At 38.8% G+C, this 16251-nt stretch overlaps 1 long non-coding RNA gene across 2 annotated transcripts; it reads left to right on the plus strand.

The window, feature by feature from the left end:
- Positions 1-510: 510 nt before the first annotated feature.
- On the plus strand, positions 511-1821 carry LOC310724088. 2 transcript variants are annotated; one of them, XR_014532920.1, is made up of 5 exons: positions 511-598; positions 896-962; positions 1072-1181; positions 1334-1392; positions 1686-1821. It is a non-coding gene; the product is annotated as an uncharacterized lncRNA (long non-coding RNA). The 2 variants fall into 2 exon arrangements; XR_014532921.1 differs by lacking the exon at positions 511-598 and adding an exon at positions 663-723.
- Positions 1822-16251: the final 14430 nt, after the last annotated feature.

Below are 16251 nucleotides of genomic sequence, written 5' to 3' on the forward strand. Positions count from 1 at the left end.
GCCCCACACTGTGGCAGAGACATTAATGCTACCTGCCTGCAAAGCCGCTGTCAACAAGATGCTCAACCCTGACGCAGTTAAAGAAATAGCTAAAGTTCCTCTCAGATTACACAATTACCAGACGTATTGATGAAACTAAAAACAGAGAGACACTGAGAGCTGCTGAGCAAAAGCTTTGTAAAGAAAATAAATAAAAACAGTTCAAATTCAAAAAGGGAAAAGAAATATGTAATGTTGTATGTATGTCATGTAATGTTATTTAACTTCACAGGAAAAATGTTTAATATAGTTTCTGTTGTTTTTCACGTTGTTTACAGCAAAATTGAATCAATACTTAAAAATACACAAATAAATAAATTAATTCGGAGGCGGATGCAAAAAGAAAAAATAAAAAAATAAAGAAAAATACAACCTTACAGGACCTTATTGAGCGCAGTAGCCGACCACGTGACCACTAGGCTACGTGGCAGGCCGGGTGATGACATCACTCAATAGGTCCATGCAGACTCTGTACAAGTCCAATGATTAGGCTAGAACTTTGAACATTGCATTGATTGGTCAGTTTACAGACATAGTGGGCGTGGTCAACAAACAGCAGGTAATTCATCACCTCATATCGAACTTTTTTTTGTGTTGTGTATCTTAGCAACTATAGTAAACAAAGCAGCGGCTAATAATCACGAGGCGAAAAGTTTATTCATTTTGATTGCAGCTCGTCAAAAGGTAGAGTTTCTCTTTCCTTCACATAGATAGATAGATAGATAGATAGATAGATAGATAGATAGATAGATAGATAGATAGATAGATAGATAGATAGATAGATAGATAGATAGATGTTAATTGTTAGATTTTAGTAACTGTATTTAAACGTTTTCATGTTTTTGTATTTCTGCAGTAATAAACAGACAAATGGCTTCAGTCAGTAATTTTGGTGACGGCCCCTGGAACCCTACAGTAGAAAGGTGTGTGTGTGTGTGTGTGTGTGTGTGTGTGTGTGTGTGTTGAGTACATGTGTACTAGCTTAGCAAAATGTAAAAAAAAGTCCCCTCTCTCTCTCTCTCTCTCTCTCAGGATTCCCAGAAGGATAAATGAAATGGGAGATGCTCCCAGAATTAACAGAACTGATGTTGATGCCATCAGGCACAATAATATAATTGGACCTCCACAGAATCCAGACCGAAGTAAGTTTCTCTTCAATGTGGGAACGAGTGTGTGAATGAACATGTTAGAGATCAAACAGTAAATGAACTTGTAATCATGTATCATTTCATCATGCTGGAATTCATACATTTGAATTTTTTGTGTTAAATTTGTCTTTTCTTCATATTTGCAGTAAATGTTGTTCCTGTCAGGATCATTCAGAACAGACTTTAGAGTCCAGACACATGTACTGTAAGTATCTCCTCAAAGCAGATGCTGTTATAGAACCTCACTGTGAACGAGTGTGTTAGATCTCATTCAGCTAATGAACATGGGATTGTGTATCATTTCATCACGTGTGAATTTGTACGTTTGATTTTTTTCGTGTGAAATGCTGCTTTTGTCTAAGTTACAGATGTTACATATTTGTTTCACATGAAAATACAGTGAGCTGATATGTGAATAATGCTGTGGCTGCGTTCTAAAGACTTGGTGCTTCGTGGTTCTGCTGTAAAGTGTGTGACGTATTTCTTGTTGTTTTTCAGATTCTTTGAATGAGGTGTATGGTTTAACCACCTCCAGACCTTCACCATCGCCTAAAGATGAAATAACACAAACAATTATTTCTTACATTTTTTAATCAGATTTAAAACAATAACAACAAACATAAAAAAAAAGAAACCCTGTGTCTCTGTTTGTATTATTCCCCATTCTACTGGATCCACTGCATGGAGTTTACTGGGTGGCACCCGAAACTTCACATCCCAGGAGATGCAAAGGCTAAAACTCTCTCTTACTCACTCACATCAAGTGAGGATTCAGACCAGCTTTTCTATTTTCCCACCAATAAGAACAAACAACAGTTAGCTTTTTAACACCCAAACAGGGACATGAACCCTGGACCCTCAGATTGAAAGTCTGATGCTCTACCGACTGAGCTATTCAAGTTCTGCGCACAAGTCTGTTGTTGCGACACCTGGCCTCAATAAAATAATTGTCTCTGTGCTTGATCAGAGAGGGCGAATCTCAGGAGTTTCTTGAAACTTTCTCCAATTGTTTAATGTGCCTTTCTTGTAAGAACCCACCATGAAGGTTATCCCCTATTTCATGTCCAACAGCAGTATTCAAGGAGCTCCTTTGCCAATCTTTGTCCATAGTCTAACATATAGCATCAGCTTTTTGAAAACAAAATTGACATTTCGTCACAGACCAAATGATTGACACTAAGTTTATTATTTCACTGTATAGTGTAACAGATTGTTTCCTGTACATATGAAAAATAACTCCTAAATCTTAATTACACCAACAATCAGGGACTTCAAAAGCAGAAAATGTCAGAGCCTGCTATGTGACCATCAGACTCAATTTGTCATTACAACCGTGACGAGAAACATGCAAAGCCAACTCTGTGCCATGAGGTCGGTTCATGCAGCGACTCTGACCTCGTGGCGCAACTGTAGCGCGGTTGTGTGTTCAAATCATGTTGAGGTCATGGTTGCTGGACTCTTGCTTTTTAACCTCTTTTAGCAGCTGCTCTATCTTTGATTGCCTAATGTGGAGACTGAATTTGTCCAAAGTGGAGTCTGTCTCATCAAATTAACATTAGTACATTATAACACTCCTATAACATGTTCCCAAGCTTTGTCAATTTGCTCTAGCTGACAAAAAAGATAACTCTACAAATAGTAACTAAGATGTATTTACAATTTAAGTTTCAGTGACATATCAAATAATATAAAAGTTAAAGTATGTTTGAACCAATGATATTTGCATGGGAGGATCATGGGAATATATTTTGGGTTAATAAAAACAATGACAAATTACATTGGAAACCTCTATAATCACACAGCACACAAAAAAATCACACAGCACACAAAAAAAATCACACAGCACACAAAATGGCGCAAATGTTCTTCTTCAGTTTAGTGCAGACAACAGACAAATATATATATATACACACTGGAAAAAAGCTGACCTAAAACTGTTCCTGATTGGGTAAGAAGACATATACAGTAACCAGAGATGTGTGAGCCCACACAAAGACTTTCCGTGTAATTTACATACTCATCGTAAAGATCCTACAGACACTAAACAGAGAACTAGTGTGAGGCCCAACTTAACACTAACAGTCTCATTGGCATGAACAATTATATACTGCTTGTCTTGATTCATCTGGCAGGCACTGGCAGATTACCAGTTCTTGATTACAAGAGGTTTCTCTTACAACCAAAGTGCACAGTCCAGTGGTACAGCAATTGTTCTACAATTTTTTTTTTTATAAAAGTTTCTTATATAAAACAAATACAACATGCATGGGTCCTAAAGCAAACAATCAAGATCAATTGCTCCTTTAACTAAGGACAGTGGTGCCTAATGTTTGTTAGTTAGTTGCAGCGCTGCTTTGTTATTGCTGGAAGAGTAGGTCCCTCAGAGCAATTGCTGTCAACAGTTGTGTGTTGCATGCTAATTTCAACAGAATTTTAGTGGCTTGTTGAGACTATGATCAGATATTAGATAGAACGTTTTCACTGCTATGGCATGGCTATTGTTTGCTGATATGTATCTTAACTATATTTGTATTTGATTATAGGACCTTAGCAAGTCTCAAATTAATGGTAGGACAGCATTAAGACAAAAATCTAATCTATGCTTCTGCCTTATTAGCTGTTAGCTCGAATGCATATTTCAATGCAATATTTGTTTCTAAATCTAAAATCAAAGAATTTCCATTTAACAGCTGGCTGAGTATTTGCCATGTGGTATCAAGGCGCTGTGGCTTAGTTGGTTAAAGTGCCTGTCTTGTAAACAGGAGATCCTGGGTTCAAATCCCAGCAGTGCCTGATGCAGTTGTCCTTTGCTGCTTCCACTTGAGTGCCTTCAAGTTTTTTTAATGGCTTGAGATTTAACATTGCAAGTGGATAAGATGGTTTCTCTGGGGCACTAAATGGTGAATTGCAGGCTTTGCTCTGACCCTTTTAAAAGCTTGATAGTATTTGTTAGCAATTAAAAAACTGTGCTTTTTTACAAACCACGAGCCGGCAATTAAGATAAACATTTAACGAGATAGTAAAATACAGCACTGTGCAACATAGGGCTCTTTGCAACGTATTGTTTAAAGGCTATAATCACACTCTTGATATCACCCAAATGAGGATGGGTTCCCCTTTTGAGTCTGGCTCCTCTCAAGGTTTCTTCCTCATACCATCTAAGGGAGATTTTCCTTGCCACAGTCACCATGGCTGCTCATCAGGGATAAATACACATCATTCACCTTAACTGTTAAATACTGTAAAGATGCTTTGAGACAATGTCCTTTGTGAAAAGTGCTATAGAAATAAACTTGACGACAATAACCTCCAGGTCCCCAATGGCTCTTTTAAGAGCCATCAACTTTTCCCATACAGACGTTTCCAGATGAGGCTGCACAACAGCTTTCACACAGCATGTCCCTTGGTTCTGCATTCAGGACACCATAAGATGTCTTTTCTTGCACAGAGTACGGGCTCTGACGTTTCCACATGCTTTCCAAGTCTTACCGATACATTAGCAATTTATGGTTTAGTCTCAATGTAGTAGGCATCCTTTATGGTGTTAACTTTGACCAACCAATGGCTCTGACAATAGTCGTCTTTGTTTGAACCCAAAAGATATTTGCATGGGAGGATCATGGGAATATCTTTTGGGTTCAAACAAAGACGACTATTGTCAAAAATGTCAGAGCCTGTACTTGGTTCAAACATACTTTGACTGTGACATTATTTGAGGTGTCACTGAAACTTGAATTGTGAATACATCTCAGTCACTATTTGCACATTGTTTTCCTCACCGTAGACGTAAGATGCAAGATTAGAAGACGTTTTTCACGCTCTGTCTAATATAGGCGATATTGTCGGAAGTATCCAACAGAATCCACGATAATTTTCATATGCCCAAAAAAAATAGATAAATGAAAAATGTATTTAAAAAAATAATAATAATTAAGTGAGAGAAACAAGAAAAGGAACTAAAGAAAAACTGACATTTTGAAAAGACTTTCAAATTTTTCAAAAGACTTCAATCTTGTTTTGGCTTTATAGGCAATTTTTTTCTCCTAACTTACAAAATTTGTGATCCAATTGGAGAGACTGGATTACTTTTTTTGTTTGAAGACTGCGATCCCCCTGGTGCCTAGTGTTGCGTGTATTGTCTGTGTGTTAAGTGTTGTGTGTCTGTTCTTAGTTCTGTGTAAAGACGTTGGGTCATGACATTTCTCACTTACTGCCGGGAGAAAATCCCAAATATTGGATGTATAGGAATTGTGCCGGTTACTGCACTAATCCTTATTTAGATCATTTGGCATTATGGAGTAAAATTGTGTCACATCTAGATACTTTTTCCTAGAGATTTAGATGCTGCTAGAGGTTTCTGTTCTGCTCCAGGTTTAGTTAACCCGTTAGGCTTTTCATTGCAACAGGAAGTGGTACATTCCAGCCTCAGCACAAAACTCAAGGTGGAGGTCCTAGGAAAAGGGGGAAGTTCATCTATTAGGGAATAGATAGAGTTCCAATTTCATGTCCTGTAGCTCACCTTTTGCCCGTGGTGATACCAACCAATACAAATTTTATCATAGCTTTACAATAATTCCAAACTCGCCTTTAAACCTTTTAGGAAGAGATATGATGCACAAAATGGGAATGGAAATTCTGTTTTTTGATACCAATGTCTCACTGTCTTTTCCTTCTGTCCTCATGCTCTCAACCGAACCACAGCCACATCCGGAAGATTTATTTCAGGGTAGTACAGAGGTCCTGCCCGATGAACCAAATTCAGGTGAAGTTAACCCTAAATTATGGGCCTTTCACAAAGACGAGGCAGGTTTAATCCAGGTAAAACCGTATCATGCACTCATGAAAACACACCATCCGATTTTTGGTAAACAATATTCATTGTCGAAAGAGAAGAACGTTGGCATTGCTCCAGTTATTGACAATTTATTGTCACTAAGTGTTTTGATCGAGACACATTCACCTTATAACACAGCGAATAATCCTTTCTTGAAGGCGGATAAAAAATGTTGGAGGCTAACACAAGATTTACGTGAGATTAATAAAATAGTTATTCCGTTTGGCTCTTTTGGTGCCCAATGTAGCTACCATTGTTTTCTATACCAGCGACTCACAGATTTTTTACTGTGAATGATCTTTGTTCTGCTTTTTTTTAGTGTTGGCCTCAGAGACGCAGCTGATTTTCACGTTTACCTATGGGGGACATCAATTCACCTGGACATATTTTCCTCAGGGCTTTGTTGACTCGCCAGCCGTATTTTCCACTGTAGTGCACAGAACTTTGGCTGATATACACCTTCCAGAATCAACCTCCATTCTTCAATACGCAGATGAGATCCTTGTCACAGGACTGACTGAGCAGGACTGCCACAAAGTGTCAGTGATTGTCTGCAACGTCCTGGCTCAGGCTGGATTTAAAGCTTCACACCAGAAACTACAGTGGGTGAAGAGAAAGGTCTCATATCTGGGCCATGTGATCTCAGAAGGCCAACGTAAGATATCGCAGGACCAACTACAGCTTGTGACTAGGTTTTCAAAACCTCAGACTGTGAAACAGATGCAGAGCTTCTTGGGACTGGTGAACTACTGCCGAGCATGGATGCCTGACTGTGCACAGCATGATAAAGTTTTGCGTAGTGCTATTGATCACAAAGCTCCCCATCACATCTTATTCTGTGGACTGTGGACTGACAGTTTTGCTGCCCTCAAGAAGGCTATACAGTCTGCTCCAGCTCTGGGTCTTCCGAGTTATGCTAAGCCTTTTCACCTTTATGTGCACAAACGTGGTGGTACGGCTGCGGGGATCCAGCCCAGGAACACGGTGACAGATATCGCCCTGTTGCGTATCTTTTCAAATCTTTAGACAACATAGCACAAGGGATGCCTCCGTGCTTGCGTGCAGTGGCTGCTGCTCTAATGGTCCGGGATGCTGAGAAAACGGTGCTGTCACATCCTTTGATACTGTACACCTCACATCAGGTAACAGCTATTTTACACAACCTCAACACACAACATATGACAGCACAATGTAGATCTGGTTATGAAACCACACTCTTGGCTGAAAACTTAACTATTAAGCCTTCTTCTTAGCCACATTCAGCTGTAGTAGCTCTGCGTGATCTGCTAGACGATATTGACGTAGATGGTTTTGACGAGGCACATGATTGCCTTAAACACATTGAACAAGAGACCTCTTGTAAGCCCGATCTTTTAGATATGGCCCTGGAAGAGGGGGATTGCCTATATGTAGATGGTTCATGTTTAAAACCTTCTAAATGTGTGTATTTATGTGGATATGCGGTTGTAAGATTACCTGATGTAATAGTTGAAGCTAAATCATTACCATACACATCAGCACCAGCTGCAGAGTTGGTTGCACTTGCAAGAGCATGTCAGTTGTCTGAAGGTAAAGTAGTGACGTTATACACTGATTCTAAGTATGCTTATGGTGTTGTGCATGATTTTGCCGAAACATGGAAGCAAAGAGACTTTAAAACAGCTGATGGAATGCCCATAGCACATTTTAATCCCATAGGCGACCTTTTAAAAGCTGTTCAACTCCCTGCCAAAGTGGCCATAGTTAAACATATGCCACCTGTAGGAAATTTGAGGTACCTGTTGGTTATATTTGGCAGATTTAGTAAGTGGCCAGAAGCATTTGCATGTGCGACAGAGAATGCTAAAACGGTTGTCAAAATATCAATGAAAGAGATCATCTCTAGGTTTGGTATTCCTAGTGTGATTGAAATTGATAACGGCACACCTTTTGCTTCAAAGGTAACACAACTTTTGGCTAAAAGCTTAGCAATCGACTGGCATTTTTAATATTTCCTATCGCCCACAGTCAGCTGGAGTGGTAGAGAGAACAAACAGAACCATTAAGGAGCGTATTACTATAGCCTACATTGAAACAGGTTGAAATTGGACTGTTGTTCTCCCGGCAGTACTCACAGAAATAAAAATGACCCCATCTTCAACAAAACTAACCTTTGAAAGTTTTATGTTCAAGCCTTTCCCGACCCCATGGGTCAGGGGACGCACTGGCATTTCTTCCTTAGGTAACCTGGAAGTGATGGTGGACAACTACATTTCTGCCCTGGTTGAGAAATTTAATTCTATCAGTGCTGATGTCTTACTAACTCTTCCTCTGCCCACAGATAACCCAACACACCCTTTTGTGCCTAATCAGCAGGTCCTGATATGAAGTCTGAAGCCTACCAAGGTCGGTGAGCCGAAGTTTCTGGGTCCAGCGACTGTTCTAGCTGTAACCAGAACTGGAGTTCTGACTGATTATCAGCCACAGTGGATACACGCAAGGATTAAAACAGCACCCACTTATTCTATGCACTAATTGGTCTGTTGGCCTAAGAAGCCTACCTAAGTGTGTATTTAGGGATGAAACAATTGAGAGCCCACAGAAAGATCCTTTCTTTATAGTAGAAAGGGGGCCACCTCCGGGGTGAAGATCTGACTCACTTGACTGTTTTGTTTAGCTTACCCTGATACCTGCTCTAGGTCTAAATTCTATAACTATATGTGCATAGTTGTAACTAGACTCCAAATCTTTTTTATTCTCTTTGAATACATGATTTAAAGAGAAGAAACAACCTTATAATACACATATTGAACAAGCACTGAGAAACAATTGTTTCATGATGTCTTGGAGAACGTGAAACAACTGCTGAACAAAGTTTTTTTTTGAGAAGATTAAGAGTTTGTTTATGAGTGTTGAACACTATTTTGTTTAAGGATTGATTCTTTCATTGATTGTTGGAATTGTACTTTGTATGTTGCCATGTTTGATGACGATGGTAAGACAGGCCATAAAGGCCTCGATTGGAGTGGTGATGATGAAGGATTATATGCATGTAGGGAAAGAATGAAATGGAATCTGTATGTTTTTGTTTGTCTTTATCTTTTTATTTGCAGTTTGTCATCAGTTCGGTTCCCAGGATGAACATCCTATGTTTTGGTGTGTGATGCTAAATCATAAATGATTTAAAGTGGCCATTGTTAGTGTTAAGAGGGTTTTCACACTGTTTCACACACATTCCTTTGTCTGTTCAGTGTCTATAGAATATTTACTATGTTAGTATGTAAGGTAAACAGGGAGTCTTATCTGGGCTCACACATCTCCGGCTAGTATATCCTCTTGTCTAAACAGGAAACAAGTTTAGGACAGCCTTTTCTCTGTATGTGTATATATACGTTCTGCTACCTGCAATAAAGAGAAGAGGAAGAACATGCATTCTGTGTGCGGTGTATTTCTTCTTCCCTGATATCAGAAAGGCCTACGGGCATCGCAGGTCGTATGGAAAACCTCTCCAAGAATTAAGTTTCGTTTGGGCATGATAAAAATCTAACAATAAACAATGCGAAAAATAACAGAAAATATCTTATTCTTTTTTTTCTTCATTTTTTGCCTGTAAAGTTTAAATAACATTGGATTTTTTTCTTTTTTTTCCTATATTTTATTTAGTGAATTTTGTGTCATTGCTGCTACACTGTGCATCTGAACAATTCTGACTCAAATCTTATAATAAACTTTAGGTTTTTATCACATTTTCTACTTTCATTCATCTGATTGTCTCCCCAGTGTCCAACTGCTCCATGGCTTTGTGTATCAGTCACCTCACAACTATAGAAAAGATTTACCACTAGTCTCCTTTCTTTCTTAATTCAGTCTCTCAGTTAGTTTATAGTCACTCAGTGTGAAATCCTATTTATATATAATAAATTATTTACAGTAACTTAATAATAATTTTCTATGAGACCAGCTCTCTCATCTACACTCCCAAAAACATCTGTAGTTTGTAACCAGACACACTGATAACATCCTCACACATCTCCTTAATATCACACATCTGTACTCTGGTCTGAGAGAGAGAGAGAAAGAGAGAGAGAGAGAGAGAGAGAGAGAGAGAGAGAGAGAGAGAGAGAGAGAGAGAGAGAGAGAGAGAGAGAGAGAGAGAGAGTTTATAAAAATATTATAAAACAAACAGATGATTAATAGTTTTTACACAGAATTAAGCAAAAATCAAGCACTGACAGTGCCACTAGAGGGCAGTGTGAGACTGACAATTCTGCGTGTTACAATTCAACTTTTTCTATATCTAATACTGTTCTTCTTCTTCTTCTTCTTCTTTTTATATTATTATTATTATTATTATTATTATTATTATTATTATTATTATTATTATTATTATTAGTGTTATTAATTTCTTCTACTCCATGCTTTGATCTTCCGTTAAAAAGTCCAAATTCACAATATAGAACTACTGCAACATTTCAGTGGTAACATACAGCATGTTTTTGTAAAGTAAGCGACTAAAAACCCCAAAGGAATTTTCCTGGCACTTTATATGAGTTGTTGTAGAAAAAGCATCAATTAAATGCAGAGAAGCCCCTTTTTTTAATAACACTCTGTTTTTGGTCCTGTGTATTTGGTTGTGTTTTAATTTTAGAGCATGTTGTATTTAATAAACTTTGCATGTGTTTAAGTGCTTTTCCTTTTCATGTTTTCTCCCTGAAGCGTTTACTAAGAGCTTACGAGCACCTGGGCTTTGTTTTGGAACTGATCCTGAAGCAGAACAAGATCACATTCAAGCGTGTTTCCTCAGCCGTCACCAAGTGCCTTAGATCAGCTTCCTCCATCATCACATGAAGCCTAAAAATGTGATCTCTTTATAAATATTTGTTATAGATTATAGTCATAACATTGTATATATTTGTACATAAATAAATAAAATACACAGTAGATCTGCACAGTGTTACTCGTTGTCTCTAATAGTTTATAGAGTGGCAGGTCTTCAGTCCCAATCCCCCTCTTAATAACATCATTATGATGCCACAGCTATAGAATTATACAGATATGCAGTATAACAGAGCGCTGCATCACAGACATTTCATACAGCGTGAATGAATGCTGTTAACTAAAGCAGGAAACCCAGTGAACACAATTCAACAAGTCTCTTTACACTGTAGCCACAGCTGCACTGCCGCATTCATCATCTCTAGCAGAAGCTTCAATATTAACCTCATAAAATATCCCAGAGTTTCCATGTGCACTTATGCATTTTTTCCTTCTTATGCTTTTCTGGCTCCTCCCTCCATTCACAAACCAGCATCCAACCATCACAAACCAGCATCCAACCATCACAAACCAGAATCCAGCCTGAAGGCTTAACATGGCACTGTCTGATTGTTTATGGTTTGGTGTAACAGACTTTGAGAAACTTTAAATATTTCAATAGAAAGTTCTGAAAAACAGCTCATTTGAGACGGCTGCCTGGTCTGCATCCTGCAGGAACAGTTTGTGAGAAACTCTGACTGAATTTCAGTCTGGCTTCTTTATTTAATTTTGCACCGTTTTCAGCACATCAACATGTTTCTTGTTACGGTGTGACTTTTCAACCTTCCACTGGTGTATCATTTCCTGGCTCTCAGGCACCACAGAGGGTAAAAGTGTGTATGAAGGGTGTGTGTTTGATCATCCACAATGCTGAAGGATTCGAGAGACCAGGTGAGTTTCTTCACAGGTGAACACAAGATTGTTGAGTCTGCACCCGTCCATTATCCACTGCATTTCCTGTCTGAAAACTGTCTCGTTGTTCTTAATGATGAGACTCATTATAGTCATGTGACTGGTGAACTTGATGATTTGAGCTGTGCATTGCAGCACAGTCATGAATCACAGAGTAAACAGCTGATGACTGAGAATACGGCCCTGAGGTCCCAGTGCTCACTGTGATGGGTTTTGCTGGTCCTGATCCAAACTGTCTGATGTCTACATCATGGAGTCTATAGCATACAGGCTTTTTCCACATAAACATAAACTATAATAGACAGCAGATAACACTGTACAGATCTAAAATGTATTTTATTTCTTTATGAACAAAGGTTTTAGATGTAAATCACTATAAAAGTAAACTATTAAATTATTCATAAAGAGAGTCTGAGGCTTGGTGACGGCTGGAGGAGTGAGCTTTGTGATGTCTTGCCACCATGATTCCAAAATCTTTACAGCGACTTTGGGGTTGCTGGCTGCCAGATCATGAGTGGATGAAGCACTTTCCTGTTGATAAAGAACTAAACATCAGAGAATAAAGATTTAATGATATCTTTCCTGAGTTTTTCTGTTCCAAACACAACTATGATCACCATTGTGTATTTGTGGATTTAGAGAAAGCGTACGACAGGGTGCCGAGAGAGGAGTTGTGGTATTGTATGAGGAAGTCAGGTGTGTCAGAGAAGTATGTGAGGGTGGTGCAGGACATGTATGAGGACAGTGTGACGGCAGTAAAGTGTGCAGTAGGTACGACAGACTGGTTCAGGGTGAAGGTTGGACTGCATCAAGGATCGGCCCTGAGCCCTTTCCTGTTTGCAGTGGTGATGGACAGGTTGACGGACGAGGTCAGACAGGAGTCTCCCTGGACTATGATGTTTGCAGATGATATTGTGATTTGTGGTGAGAGTAGAGAGCAGGTTGAGAAGAGCCTGGAGAGGTGGAGATATGCGCTGGAGAGAAGGGGAATGAAAGTCAGTAGGAGTAAGACAGAGTACATGTGTGTGAATGAGAGGGAGGGCAGTGGAGTGATGCGGTTGCAGGGAGAAGAGGTGGAGAAGGTGGAGGAGTTCAGGTACCTGGGGTCAACAGTGCAAAGTAATGGAGAGTGTGTTAGGGAAGTAAAGAAAAGAGTGCAGGCAGGGTGGAGTGGGTGGAGAAGAGTGACAGGAGTGATTTGTGATAGAAGAGTATCTGCAAGAATGAAAGGGAAAGTTTATAGGACTGTGGTGAGACCTGCGATGTTGTATGGATTAGAGACAGTGGCATTGAGTAAAAGACAGGAGGTGGAGCTGGAGGTAGCAGAGCTGAAGATGTTGAGGTTTTCGTTGGGAGTGACGAGGATGGACAAGATTAGAAATGAGTTTATTAGAGGGACAGCACATGTAGGTGCAGAGAAGGGACATGAATTATATTGGTAGAAAAATGCTGAAGATGGAGCCACCAGGTAGGAGGAAAAGAGGAAGGCCAAGGAGGAGGTTCATGGATGTGGTGAGGGAAGACATGCAGGTAGTTGGTGTAAAAGAGGCAGATATAGAGGACAGGGTGGTATGGAGACGGATGATCCGCTGTGGCGACCCCTAATGGGAGCAGCCGAAAGAAGAAGAAGATACAGAACAAAGATGGTTACCTAATAGTGGGAAAGACAGACAGACAGAAACAAACTGTTAATATAGACAAGCAGGCAGATGGATATATAAATTAGACAGATCAATAGATTGATAGGAAAGATGAGCAGGCATATGTATGCATTCAGACAGAAAACCAGATAAGACTGATGTAGATAGATAAGAAACACACAAATAGAAGGATAAATAAGACAAACAAGTAGACAGAAACTTGTAAAAATAGTTTTTTCAGCCACTGAGGGGATAAGAAACACATGCTTGTATGTCAGGATGGCCGAGCGGTCTAAGGCACCAGACTCAAGGTTCTGTACCTTCCAGGAAACTGAGTGTTCTGGTCTCCACATGGAGGCGTGGGTTCAAAAACCACTCCTGACAGTGACTTTATTTTCATTAGAAATCAAAACAACAATCAAATAATTATTCTCCTTTTTCTTTCAAACACAGACATACAGAATAAACAAGTAGATGGTTACCTAATAGTGGGAAAGACAGACAGAAAAACAGCCAGAAAAAAACTGTTAATACAGACTAGCAGGAAGATGGATATATAAATTAGACAGATCGATAGAAAAAACCCAGCCAATAGGGTTGCACAAGCCAGTGCACTCTTAGTGCCGGTCCCAGTTACTATTCCTGGTAAAGGGAGAGAGGTAGCTGATATGATGGAGAGGTGAAAGGTACATATGTTGTGTGTTCAGGAGACCAAGTGGAAAGGGAGTAAGGCTCGTTAGTAAAAACAGGTATGTAGTTCCTTTTTATTGATGTGTTCTGCCTACACAAATTCATTCCATTGAAGATGCATCTAAAATCGATGCTTGATGTTTAGACCTAATATGTATGTCATATGCACCTTTTTTTTATTTAATCTATTTTAGAACATAACACATACAAACAATATTTATAATTATATTTTTGCTGAGATTACCCGACAATTTGAGAAAATTCATTGTGTTTTTGTGATCGTTCTAAAAAAATAAATAAATAAAATAATTATATCAGAGAAACACTGACCTTAAAACAAGTGAATGTTTTCTTCAATTGCACTGTATAGTGTCTTATCTGTATCCATCAATGTTCCCTGACCAGCCTTGAACGATACACTGATTGATTGATTGATTGTTCTTCCTTTAGAAGTGTTCACCTGTTTGGTGACAGGGGGCGCTGCAGCGCTGCTCAGAAAATACAGAGACTCTGTACTGTACTACATTTTCTATATACTTTGTAACAGAAAGACGCAGTCTTGCACTTCAACGACGAAATGATGTCATCGCACAATTCAATTCAATTCATTTTTATTTGTATAGCGCTTTTAACAATGAACATTGTCTCAAAGCAGCTTTACACAGATAATTTGGTGATTAAACGTAAATATGTTCTTTGTAAGTATGTTTGTCCCTGATAAGCAACTGTGGCAAGGAAAAACTCCCCGAGATGGCATAAGGAAGAAACCTCGAGAGGAACCAGACTCAAGAGGGAACCCATCCTCATCTGGGTTGCACCAAATGTCCATTTGAAGCAGATATACAATGTTGCAGGGTGCAGTGATGATGATCAAAAGCAAACTGTATTCCTGAGTCAGTGTAGCAGACTGTTGACATTAACTACAGTCCAATCCATCCTCAAAGCACCCGTTCTACTCCGGAATTACATGGAACCACCCAAGGTGTTGATGAGAGACCGTCCCAAGCTGCACAGAAGTGTGAAGATCCACGGAGGGGAGAGGGGCAGGAACAGTGGTCACTGGAGCCTCAGGAGCATGTTTAACTCAACCAAGAGAGAGAGAGAGAGAGAGAGAGAGAGAGAGAGAGAGAGAGAGAGAGAGAGAGAGAGAAGAGGGTTGACGGGAAGAGAAGGATATGGATTATTAAGTGTCCCTATTGGTGTATGAAAGTTAATGTCACTGTGCAGTTTGGACTCCGGCAAGACTCGCTATGGCAGCATAGGTATATGCAAATATGCTCATTATTTTACTTTAGTTGAGTATAAAGACAAAAACTTTTTAGTCAAAAGTAAGCTGTGTCTTTCTGGTTCGAAGGTCGTATCTACTGCGATAAACAGCAACTCCAATCTGTCGAAGCTTCTCCAGGAACTCCATGCCTGAGGAGCTAGAAGCTAGAAGCTAACCCGGTGTTCTGTTCTACATTGTTGATAGTTTTCATACTTAAGCTGTAAAAGAAACATTTTTAAGAGCTCAACACAACAGCTTTTATGATGCAGAAGCCACTTTAGTTTTTGATTGTGAATATATTATTCAGTGTGTTTTGTTATTTATTTCAGAAATCCTTGTGATATATTCAGTTTGTGCTGGTCTGACTTCAATAAAATAGTGTTTAAAAATGACTTCGTGTTTGAGTCAGTTTTGTGTTTGTATAAACCATAACGCATAAAAGGACATTAATGGGAACATTAAAGAAGGTTCTTTAAAAAAGTAACTAAAAAGTTACTTTTAACAGTAACGCATTACTTTTTGGTGTAAATAATCATCAAAGTAATTGAGTTACTTTTTAAATGAAGTAACGAGTAACTGTAACTAGTTACTATTTTTTAGTAACGAGCACAACACTGGTTATGGCGCTTAATAAGTTTTTGGTGTGATGTGTTTTTTTTTTTCTCCGTGGTGAATTCATGAATTTATTTGTGTATGTGTTTGCAATATTTCAACATAAACAAGAAGAAAAAAGTTTAAATAACTGGATTTTTTTCCTTTTGTAAATTTCAGCAGTTTTTATTTTTTTCTCATTTCATTCATTCATTTTTTTTTTTAATGTGAACGAAAATAAATCACTTGTCACTGTGTTGTAATATTTTTTCTCGAAATTGCAATAAAGTGCTTAGAATGAATGCATTGTTTTCTTAATGTACTTATTCAACTTTA

This window comes from Silurus aristotelis (genome assembly GCF_946808225.1).
Source record: "Silurus aristotelis genome assembly, chromosome: 3".
NCBI classification, from domain to species: Eukaryota; Metazoa; Chordata; class Actinopteri; order Siluriformes; family Siluridae; genus Silurus; species Silurus aristotelis.